Source organism: Helicoverpa armigera, chromosome 25, assembly GCF_030705265.1.
Source record: "Helicoverpa armigera isolate CAAS_96S chromosome 25, ASM3070526v1, whole genome shotgun sequence".
Classification (NCBI taxonomy): Eukaryota; Metazoa; Arthropoda; class Insecta; order Lepidoptera; family Noctuidae; genus Helicoverpa; species Helicoverpa armigera.
The window spans coordinates 6,098,421-6,111,048 of NC_087144.1; positions in this window are offsets into that span (position 1 = coordinate 6,098,421).

The window sequence follows — 12,628 nt, forward strand, 5'->3', positions numbered from 1 at the left end:
TCACGGGAACCTTCACCAAACAACAATTTTCTTTAAACAATTTAAAGACCCTAGTTCCCTCTTGGACGCGCTCATCCCGGCGGTGTCCTTAAAGGCTAGCGTGACAATGTTATTTAGTAGCGCACCGGTAGCACACGCCTGTCGCCTCGCCGCTATACGTACATGCTGAATCGGACGACAAACTGGCGAAAACAAAAAAGTTATTTATTTTAAGTTTCACTAACTGGACACGAATTAAAATCTTGACGTGTCCAGTTGACGAAATGTACAAAGAGTTTCACCAACTGGACACACGTATGTCCAGTTTCGTGTGTCCAGTTGACGCATAACCTGACATTTCAGGCCCAGATTCTAGAGCCCCAGTCTAGCATATAAATATAATAGCTCTTTTAATCAAACCTTCACAAAAAAATACTGGCTTTAAAGAAATAAAGGCCCTAGTTCCCTCTTGGCCGCTCCCATCCCGGCGGTGTCCTTAAAGGCTAGCGTGACACTGTTATTTAGTAGCGCACCGGTAGCACACGCCTGTCGCCTCGCCTATACGTACATGCTGAATCTGACGACAAACTGGCGAAAACATAATAGTAATATAATGTAAGTTCCACTAACTGGACACGAATGAAAATCTTGACGTGTCCAGTTCACGAAATGTACAAATTTTGAGTTTCACCAACTGGACACATGTGTCCAGTCTCGTGTGTCCAGTTGACGCATAACCCGTCATTTCAGACCCAGGTTCTAAAGCCCCAGCATAGCATATCAACATACAATCTCTTTTAATCAAACCTTCACAAAAAAATACTGGCTTTAAAGACCCTAGTTCCCTCTTGGCCGCTCTCCTCCCGGCGGTGTCCTTAAAGGCTAGCGTGACACTGTTATTTAGTAGCGCACCGGTAGCACACGCCTGTCGCCTCGCCGCTATACATACATGCTGAATCTGACGACAAACTGGCGAAAACATAAAAGTGATATAACTTAAGCTTCACTAACTGGACACGAATGAAAATCTTGACGTGTCCAGTTGACGAAATGTACAAAGAGTTTCACCAACTGGTCACACGTGTGTCCAGTCTCGTGTGTCCAGTTGACGAATAACCGACATTTCAGGCCCAGATTCTAAAGCCCCAGCCTAGCACAGACATAAACACTTTTATTAAATAAATCTTCCCAAAAAATTCTGGCTTTAAAGACCCTAGTTCCCTCTTGGACGCTCCCATCCCGGCGGTGTCCTTAAAGGCTAGCGTGACACTGTTATTTAGTAGCGCACCGGTAGCACACGCCTGTCGCCTCGCCGCTATACGTACATGCTGAATCTGACGACAAACTGCGCAAGCGGCAAGAGATAAAAAATGTTTGAAACGATTATGTTATGTGGGCTATTATATTGGTAGTTTTTTTTTGTTAAATAGTATCTACTTTGAATGGGTTTTTGATTATTAAGGAAATTAATGATTTTTGATGTTTCTTCAAAATTAGAAATGGTATGGTGTTGGGTGCCAGTTTTATCAGATAACTGAAAGTTATGTGCCATATTTGGTCAAAGTGGTCACCGAGCTCTTAGACCTGACAAAAAATGCAAGAAAACCAAAAATGTTGACCACCGCTTCATATCATCTCTGTTTTCATCTGTATATTATATTTATTATTACCTATTACCTGTCAACTGATGATAAAGTACGTAGCTACTTATGTCAACAACTGTTTTCGCAAAGTTCTGTAAGTATATCACCAACAAAGGTCCACGAAAATCCGTTTTAATGATTCGGAACAAAACCGAGTGTTGTTTCCCAACAAATTAAACTTAGGTATGTACTTCAAACCGTTGCTGTCCAGTAATCTGACTACATTTTATTGCTGGTTTTATTTTAGCACAAAACGGAACGTAGCTTTTAAGCCTCATATTGTACGGGAAACAAAAGTATACCTTCAAACAATTTTCAACCATCAGGCCCCCAGTTAAAGTTCATTTTCGCTTGCAGAGAGCATCATCAGGACTTTTAGAGCCCGAACGGTTTACAAATTAAGGACTCTAATGGGGTATTTGAAAAAATGTTTAATTGCGACGCGTAAGAATAGAGTGGACCCTGGATAGTATTTTTAAAGTATTGTGGAGTAAAAATGTACGTAAGTACTTGATGTATTTTTGTCAGCGTTTATGGACTGAGAAACTGTGACTCATTGTATAGGGTATTAGTATTACGGATTTTAAGCTTTAAAGAACCCTGCAAGAAAAAAGCCGAAGAACCAACCGTGGGCCTGCTAGACGGAGGTCTTACTTGAGTTATCTGAGTAACGCAACAACTTTTCTGGCATCGGGCATTTACTGCCCGAAATGTGAAAATTATTGGACCGAAAAGTTAACGTGGTTTCCGAAACTCAGAAAAACTAATTAAGAATCTTATCTAGTTTGATTCTTGTCATAACAGACAAAAGTCGTGTTCGCACTTAGTCCAGAATCGGAATGTTACTTGCGAGATGACGGCAGATAGAAAAGCATGGAAGGAAAAAACATGCTGCGCCGACCCCAAATAAATTGGGATAAGGGCTGGAGGATGTTGACTTAGTCCAGAACCGGGGGTCGGATTGATTTAATACTATTACCTCATTTGTAATATTAATAAGGGTTAATGAGGCGCATCCTACAATTCGTTCGTGCACCGTGATCAATGATCGCTGATCGCTGGAAGGGACAGTGGGAACAAAAAGGAGCTGATCGGATCTAAACTTATTTGTAGCGGGAAGCTAACCCGGTCTCCGATTGTGCACTATCTAGCTTCGTCTTTAATTCGAAATAACAAGGGTTTCATATGTATGTACATGTTAATGGTTGCTGTTTTGTTTTTAAGAGAAATTTGGATGGAGTGTGTTAGTTGGTTGCTAGGTTATAGGTGGTAAGTACTACGCTTAATTAAGTAGGTATAGGAAATTCCATAGCTTAGGTATCTGTTTAGTGTTTATGCCTTTTGAAGATGGACACAGCATGGAGACTTTGGTAAAAAAAATCCTGTTTCTATTTTGATGCAATAAAAAATTGAATTGAGTACGTAAGTAGTAAGCCTAACGTAGGAAAGACTCCTTACCTTCTTCTTTTTATCCAACATCGCTCACAAAAATTAACTCTGCAATTACCTACTCAAAAATGACACCCACAAACCGATCAACTGCTCTTAAATTAAGCGCGAGATACACACCTGCATTAAGTAGTTAGTATTACCTGCATTAAGTAGTAGTTAGTAGTAGAGGTTTTCCCGCGTCACGAGAAAACTAATTCATAGCTTTCTTCAGGCGCACCAAAATTTAAATTCGATTCGAAAAAGATATTATTCTTCAATGAACATACCTAACACTAAAATAAAATAATGTCTCTAATCGGACCAGTAGTACCTCAACACGTTCAAACAAACAAGCACTTCAGCTTTATATTACTATAGACTGTAGATTTAAATCCATTAGCAGTAAAATGCAAAATATTTTGACCAAATAGAGCGCAGCGGGTCAAAGGATAGTCTTCGACTATAAATCATGGAATGCCTGGAATAGTCGTGGTCGTGATCTGCTAAGTAATTAGCGATAGAACTAATTAACTTTGGATCTAAGAAGTAAAGTTGCACTGGTTAAAGATTAGAGATTGGTGGTGCTATACGATCGTTTGTTGGTTTGAATAAGGCCGCTTTTAACCGACAAAATAAGTGGCGGTTTTTCTTAAAACACCTTTAGTTTGAAAATGAACGTGAAAATTCATAGTAAACAGTGGATTTAAGAAAAAAATTATGTTGTAGGTGTACTTTTACCTAAATATTGGGTTTAGCTCAAAACTGCGATGCGTTGTCGCTTCATAATAATCTGAAAACTCACTTAACGCATCGACTTTAGAAATTATTCGGATCACGCAGTTCTGCGATGATAGGTCATAGTTAGATTGCTTCATACATACCTACTTGATGAAAATCATTTTCTTCATTTCTTTATTTATCTTCTGATGAATAAATAATAGTGGCAGTCCTTATTTCGGGAATCGAACTCGGGTCCCCATGCACAGCAGTTGCGCCATAGCGCAACTAAACTAAATTAGGTTCATAAACCTACTAATTTGTTGCTATTTTTACAATTACAATTCAAATGTTATTATTTTTTTATTTATTATAAAGGTTTTTAAGTCGCAAAACCCTTCAAAGGGGTTTAATGTCCACAGATTCATCAAACACTTATTTTATTATTATAACTACTTAATGAATAACTAATTAACTTCGCCAATGAGATAATAAGAACCTATTACCTTTCTAATGATCACCAAAAACTTTCAGATGGGAAATCAAAGAGCTGAACGCAAACGCCAAAATTCAATCTTACACCTTACAATTTAAAGTTCAAATTAGATTGCAGTCAAAAAATTAACTTAGGGGTTAGATAAAATGCTCCATATAAGGCATACAAATGTTGGTGGAACTGTAATGTTGGTATAAAGCACAGTCACAGTTTAAATATATTCTCTTGAAAACAGTTGTGAAGATACGTACTAACGTTCGTAAAAATGTCTCTCACTGCATGTACTCGATGCACGACACTCAGTACTGACAGCACCGAGAGAAGAACATAAAAACACATGTGTGCATGAGTGACATTTTTGCGAACGTTAATAGGTAGCTTATCAACTGTTTAAAATCTCTTTTTTGTTGGTCTAGTACAGAAGCTTAGAGTGTCATTCTACAGCAGAGTAGCCCTGAGTAACAACAAAATTGAGTCCTCTATTTTTCATAACGTCCATCTAAAACGAGAAATTAAAGACTTTTAGTACTATTAATTTCATATAGGTTAAGTTTTTTAATTCTGTTATTTTATTTAATTATTATCTATGTATTTCAAAGTTTAAGTCATGATGTTTGTGTTTGTGTTAGGCTGTATCTAGTGTATTTTATGGATATATTTTAATTACCTGAAATAAATAATATTTAATTTAATTAAATTTTATAACAGAATATATCTAAACTGTGGCATAGTGTAGGAACGATGCAGTTCGGAACGCTTGCGGAACCGACTGACCATAGAGAAACAAACTTGCAAATACCATGCCTTTACTATAAACGATTAGTCTACTGTTTTTTTACTGCATATGTAGGTATATTATTTATTCTGTGGCATTGGAATCTTTTATACTGCCTTTCACCTGTTTTTTCGAATTGAGAAGTGAGATATATTGCTTATTTTGTTAGAGAAACTGTGTCAATGCCCTAGGGTTTACTTAGTAGTCCTAGTATCTTCAATGACTGTAACGAGATCCATTCATTTATATTTATATATTTTTCAGTAGATTTTTCATAACTTACTAAGACTCTTACTAAGATCCAAAGAACACCTTCCTGGTAGATAGTCTCCTAAAGAAATTAAGATGGACTTATATCTGGGCTATGTATCTTATTAGTGAGACATGAATATAGATAAGAATTTTCAAATAACACAAAGGCATAAAATTACAATTGGACTCTTCTATCAACCATCTGCACCTCCTATCATAAACTACTTGAACGCACCCTTCTCCCACGCAAATACGAACCTTAAAAAACCCAACCTCATTTCCTGTCAAGTCCTATGCATCAACTGGCTGGTTACAAAATAATAAAAAGAAAAGTATAAAAAGCTATTTACGTATAAAGAGTTCCATATTCAAATCGTGGCGCGATTAGCGTCCAAGATGGCGACTTAAGGGCGATTTTTCTCCAGTGATACAAATTTCAATTTCCTGTTTTAGTTATCGCAACTCACTGATCTAAGTTTGACAAATAAGTTCATTTTGACGAGTCGCCCGGTGACGGAGCGGGTGATTTATCATTTTAAATGATCGTATCCAGTAGCTGCCATATTGGAAATCCGATAAAATGTCGAGTATCACGAACGGACGGTCACTATGACTTTTTGTGGTGGTTAATCTCGTTCAGTTAAATATTGGTCCTTTATATCCACAATGATGTCTTAACAATATTTCTTCCAGGGTTACCTTATCAATCATCGTCAAGTTGTGACATTTGAGTATCTACATAAATTAAATTACCTTCACAAACAGTTCTTAAAATTTTTACTACTTCAGAAACAACCCTTTACTTTAACAAACAATAAACTACTCCAGCTTCTTCTCTCAATGTTAGTACTTAAACAGTGTTTACTTAAAAAACACTTATGTTAAAGGTGTTATTTGTCTAAAGTCTGCCATTATAACACCCAGCACTAAGTCGGCGCGGTACGCCTCTGTAACTCAAGTCTAAAAGCTTCGAATGACATTACGAAAACCGTCAGCACCGCGTTCTGACGTGCAACAAGTCATTTCCCTTCGCCGAAGCAACAAAAGCCAGGCACCGACTCCCGAACCACTATTACTGCCATGGGGTTACTTAAAATTCAAATAAAGCGAAAAAGCCGCCTTTTCTTGGCCGGGCCGCGTCGAAATAGCGAAATAATTGCGACGTGGGCTCTTAAATCTGTGAGCGCGTCATTTGTTTATTAAGGGCCCCGAGCCGCTGGGCCTTTTAGCATAAATACTGTGGCAGCAGTAGACAGTCGACCGCGCCTACATAAACTGAGAAAACAGACCTAAACTAACTTTATGCGAGCTACGAGTGGACCGAGCGACGATGGCGGAAACGTTTGCCGAAATAAAGTGACTGCAACTTCAACGGAGACTGAATGACGCTCTATTTTTTTTAAAACTTGGATTGTAAGCACAAAATCTTTTATAGAGGCGTATCTCGCCCTAAGTAAATATTGATTGACAAAAAAATATATATAACAAATTCGGTCACAAAATGCAGAAGTTTTCCGCTCTAACTGATTTACAAATCAAATTGAATTGTGCGAACGTAATAAAGGGAAAACGCCTGAAACAAAAAGCAATCAGTGGCTCAACGCAAGTCCGCGGTACCAGGCGGACATACGCGTAGAGTAGTGGCCGGTACGACCTGTCATCGCGTGCGCGCGCACACATAAATCCGACGACGACATTCTTTGCGGCCACCGCCGCCGCGATCTGCGCTCCTGGTACAAACAGCGAACGAACGGAGTTTGCTTTTGAAATTGTTACATTATGGTAGCTTCATAAAGGCAACTGTAACAAGGAAAACGCACCATATACAGTAGTTTATCTGGTATCTTGATAATACATATTTACTTTATACGCGAACTCACATGATTTCGAACACCATCGCATGAATGAATGAATATTTTGGTCCTTAGAGTCGAAGTTACATGAACGACTGAGAATAATAATTCAGTTTATAAATGTAGGCAAATATGAAACCATATTAATGTAATAAAATACTGTAAAACACCTTCAAAGTACAACTTACCCTTTTACTAGAACATCACGATATTTAATATTGAATCGCATAATAAATTTATATCGTTTAATAATCACCAAATGAGTGGTTGGCGTAATAATATAAATCTGTGGGCCTGCGCAGGTTGCAGTAACAATCAAATTTAATGTGCATCACATAGAGATGCGCGCACCCACGCTTCGCCCACGGTGCCACGGTGACCACGCGACATGCGTATTGAATAATAATCATGCGAATTTATTAAGATGATTTACGGAGAAAAGTTGGATTAGTCATCTGGTTATAAATGCAGATCTAACGAAAGTGGTGGCGAGAAAAAGGATACTGCGGAAAATATTCGACCATTTAGAAATTTTTCGTGGGTTCCGCTATATGTTTTACATGTAATCTCAAAAGGGTCTAAATTATAAGATCCTGAAGCTAAATAAGACGACTATGGCCGTACCTTGTCATAGTTGAGAAAAGATCATAAAATATTAACATTAATTAATATTAAATAGGAAACAATATTTTATATTAATGGGGCAAGAAAAAATAAATGCAAAAGGATTGACCATTACACTGAAAGCTAAATCTTCTTTTACACCTTCGTTTCTGAAGTAAATAGTGCATGAAGCCAACAAATCCAGGATTATCCCTCAAAATGACTTAGACATACATCCCCTAACATCACAAGCACGATTTTTCCAACCAATCAATAAAACGATCGGCCAGCGAATGAAACAATCGTAGTTATTTAATATCTTGTAGTTTAACGATATGACCTTAGTACGTAGATGAATTAGAAATATGAATGACTCATCATTACGGTTAAGATCGAGTAAACGGTTCCAAAGAGGTTTGGTGTTTCGTAACAAAACCTTATTTGTTGAATAAATTAATTGTTTAAAAACAAATAGAAAAACTCACTTTTATTAAAAAAAAAATAACTTTTTATCAAAACTACACACAACTTAAAATGTTCATGACGCCATGATCCTTGGAAAATTAGATTAGTTACCTAATGAAAGCGTGTTAAAAACTTCATCATCAGAGCCCTTTTTGTATTTCACTGCAGGGCTCAGACCTCTTCTCATGCCGAGAAGGAATGACGCCCTCGCTCAATAGATACGGGTTGGCGATTCCAGGTTTATTACGGCGTTTTCCTTTACCAGACTGGAAGCCGACCCCAACATAGTTGAGAAACGGGGGATGATGTTTTCCTTCGCCATCTTCAAATAGGAAATTGACGATGCTGGCAATAATAGTTTTCCACTTTTAAAGGTTCTATCAAAGATGTACAGACTATGGTAACCTTTGGCAGTTTAACGATACTTACGCGGAGTTGCTCCATTTAACTATGACATTAGCCGAACCATTTACAATTGTCAGTCACCGATTTGACCAATAGGCGCCGAGTACCTACATGGCTGGTTATTATTTGAATATTGTTAAACATAGTTAGTCTATGACATAGTTAAATGGTGCAACACACCCTTAGTGCAACCAACTTTACCGTTGCGAATTCGCAAAGAATTCGATTACATATGGGATGCATATGGGTATTGTATATCAAATACGGAAGGAATACTTATAATATATTTTAGTTTCTTCATTTTCAACTGTAAATTGTTTATCGTCTATCGAAACTAGAATGAAAATAGTGCAGTCTATTATTTTTAGCTGTTTCAACAATTCTGCTATGTTTACTAATATAAACCCAGTAGGTACTACCTATAACGTACACACACAATGAGTGTTCTTAGTTATCGTAAAATCTAGAACTTCATCCAGTACCTACTTTATAAATACTTTATAATAAAGTGTAGATCCCGGCTATCATTGAACATCCTTGGCAGTCGTTACAGGTAGGCAGAAGCCAATAAGTCTAACACCAATCTAACCAAAACGTATTGGGTTGCTCGAGTAACTGGGAGGAGGAGGTCAAATAGGCAGTCGCTCCTTGTAAAACACTGGTATCTACTCAGCCGCATCCGGTTAGACTGGAAGCCAACCCCAACATATTAGGAAAAAGGCTTGGGAAATGATGACAGTATTTCATACTAATCCTTACTAACGTTAAAAATGCGAAAATAACTCTGTCTTTCTGTTACGTTTTTACACCAAAACAAATGAACCGATTTAAGTATTTGGTACACAAGTATCTAGTTTTATAGCCCGCGGAAGATTGCTTATTATCCTGGGGCCCGATTATCCTAAGTTAATAATGTCAAAATGTAATAGAAATGGAATCGCAATACGATCGCAATACTTAGAAGTTTTAACCATATACGCTTCAATCGTAATTGAGTCGGGATTGAATCTCAGTCGAACGTGAATCGTATGTCGCTTAAGTAAAATTAGGAGAATCGGGCCCCTGGTAGTTAGGTACGCGAAGAAGTTTTCCCGTAACCGCTGGCGGACTGGTGGAAGCTAGTACATATTTAATTACTAGATCAGAAGCAGTTGCAATAAACTTATAAATACCAGTCATTAGAAGGGGTATTGGGATTTCTAGATTGCTTTAAGCAATGCTTTATCTGCGCAATACATAGGTAGGCAGTAGATACAAGATCGTTGATGCCTTAGGCTAAACTATGCTCTGAAAATAACAGTTTATTACTCCCCAAGATTTTAATGGTGCCTGTATTGACCTCACTACTTGGTAGTACCTTGAAAGAAGCCCAAAAACAAATGAAAGCGGGATCGTAAGAAAGTTTCGTCCAGTCCATTCTGAGAAAAATTCGCGATGCGCCTACACTTTACAAAGATGTACCTACATATGTTTTGTTAGAAAGTGCCTTACATAAAAAGAAAATACATAGGTATCTACATAAAAAGACTTGCTATGATTTTTGTAAGATATTTAAGTACTTACCTGTCTCGTCCCGTAACTTTGCCGCTGGTAAGTCAGTCATTTAGCCAGTACTCCTTAAGTGTCACTGTAATGTTGGAGACGAAACATTACCTTCATCAGTTTCAACAGCGTCCAAAACCAAAGTCGCACAGTGATTGTTCGACTTCCCACACACACACACTGCAGATGATCACACACTCACACCATACGTCTATGTCTCCTCATAGGATTAAGTTTATAATAATCAGCAATCAAGTCCTGATGATACCACTATGAGCATAACAAGAAAACATTGTGATGGTTACGTATACAGTAGACTTACGAGGTGTTATCAAAACAACAATCTACCTCATCATCTTATCTAAATCAGAATCTAATCAATTAAAAAATAAACTTAAACTTAAAAGTTCATCAACCCCCTACAACGTTGATGGAACCACACACGGCGAAGCGTGAGGGTAGATCCCAGTTCGATCGTACAGCGCCATCTCTCGGTGGGGCGGGGCACCTCACGAGGCGTGACGTCATCGCCGCCGGCGCGCGCTGATTGAGCGATGAACTTTGCTGAGCCGCGTCGATCATTTCACGTATTATTATTAGCTACAGTTTATACGAAGGATTATCCATTCAGATTTTTGTAGACAGGATGTTGGTTATTAGTTATTGAGCGATGTGGGAGGTTAATCAATGAGTCGAGGTGAAACGTAGGTATGTAATGAGACGTGATGTATGAGTTGAGTTAATCACAAAAAATATGTTTATGCTATGCTTTAGTCAATAACCTATCAATGTGAATTGATTCGATCAGCGAATAAGGTATATAACCTCAGGTCTTCATACCTAAAAATTCGATAACCCCTACCAACATCAGCAAAAAATACCTACATTTCTACGCTAGACCAACGCCAGATTTTCGGCACCCAAAGAGGTGCCAAAAATTTACATGAGTCAACTTTAATACACTTACATTACATTAACCAAATAGGTAATCAAAACAAACACACTATCCCAAAAATGATATTAACCAAAAACATTGTAGGTAGGTACCCTCAAACAAAATCACCCTTTATACGCAGGCCGTTACAACATCGTTCGCAAGCACTTATTAATAACGAAGAAAGCTGCACCGAATCTCTTGATCGACAAACAATGGGTGTGCACGGATCCTCGCGAAGCCAAAGCAAATATTATTTATTATAATATCCAGCTTTTACAAAATACATCGAACGTTTAAAAATACGACACGGTAAGAAAGGAGGCCGTTTATGCGAGCTGTGACAATTTTACGCATCTTTGGCTATGGTTTTGGTTGCGGATTTTGCGCGGGAATTCGGATACAGGTGTTGTTTATGGTAGGAAATGTTTTTTTGTGGTAAAAAAAAACCTTTAGCTTAAGGTTCTTCTTTCCCTTATCCCAAATAAAAATACATTACATAATTACCTAATCAAATTGGTACCATTTAAAAATTTTATATCTACTTAAGGATAACTAAATGCCTGGCTAAGTCATCAGGGTTAGCTTAACGAAATTCTGATAAAGGACAATTTGGATTAAAAACTGGAGCAGACAGTAGATTCCTCAATATCCTAAACTTTTTTGTGATGATTCACCGTTAATTTTCATTTAATTTCAAATATACTTATACTTAAACGACTTCATCCCTAGTGGATGGAAAACTAAAACAAGCATGTCTATTATCCTTAATCGTAGGAAGAACATCTCTACTTGTGCTAAGCGTACGAGTTTATTTATAAAATTAATCCCTCTTCAATGCCTTATTGAATAATCGACGAACCAAAGATCGGAGATACGGCCTCTCCCGACGCAAATTAATATTTCGCATCGGCGAATTAATATAATTAGCCGTAATTATTATTCAGTTTTGTGCGTTGCTTTATGCAAGAAGTTTGTGTACCATGGGAAAAATATTTTTTTGTTTGATTTTCTTGTAACAGGAAATGTAATGCGTTTATAACACAATATTTTTGAAAGTGGGAATATATTCGCACACAAAACAAAGACGAATTGATAAAAAAAAAAAGTAAGTAGGTACCTAGGTCGAAAATTTTAAAAATGTAAATATGTACCTATGTAGGTATAGATTTATGATTCCTTTTTCTAAGAATTAGTAATTAAAGTACCAACATGTTCTATGTAGATACCTTTTAGAGTTTTGTCCTATTTTTCATTTGGTTATTAATAATTAAAATCAATCAAAAGTTAAATCAAATGGTATTTAAAACTTTACAGGAAAATCTGTAAAAAATGAAATAACGCCATCTGTAGCCTAGGCAAAAAAACTTTAGTGTTAAATAGAAACGTTCCATTTCAAGGATCACATGTTAAAACTTTTAAATTATTGTCATGATGATCAAACTTCATTAAAATAATCTCGAGTAATATAAATATTTCTTTATCACAAAATCCATGTATCGAAAGGTTAACTCAATAATTTCAACACAATAA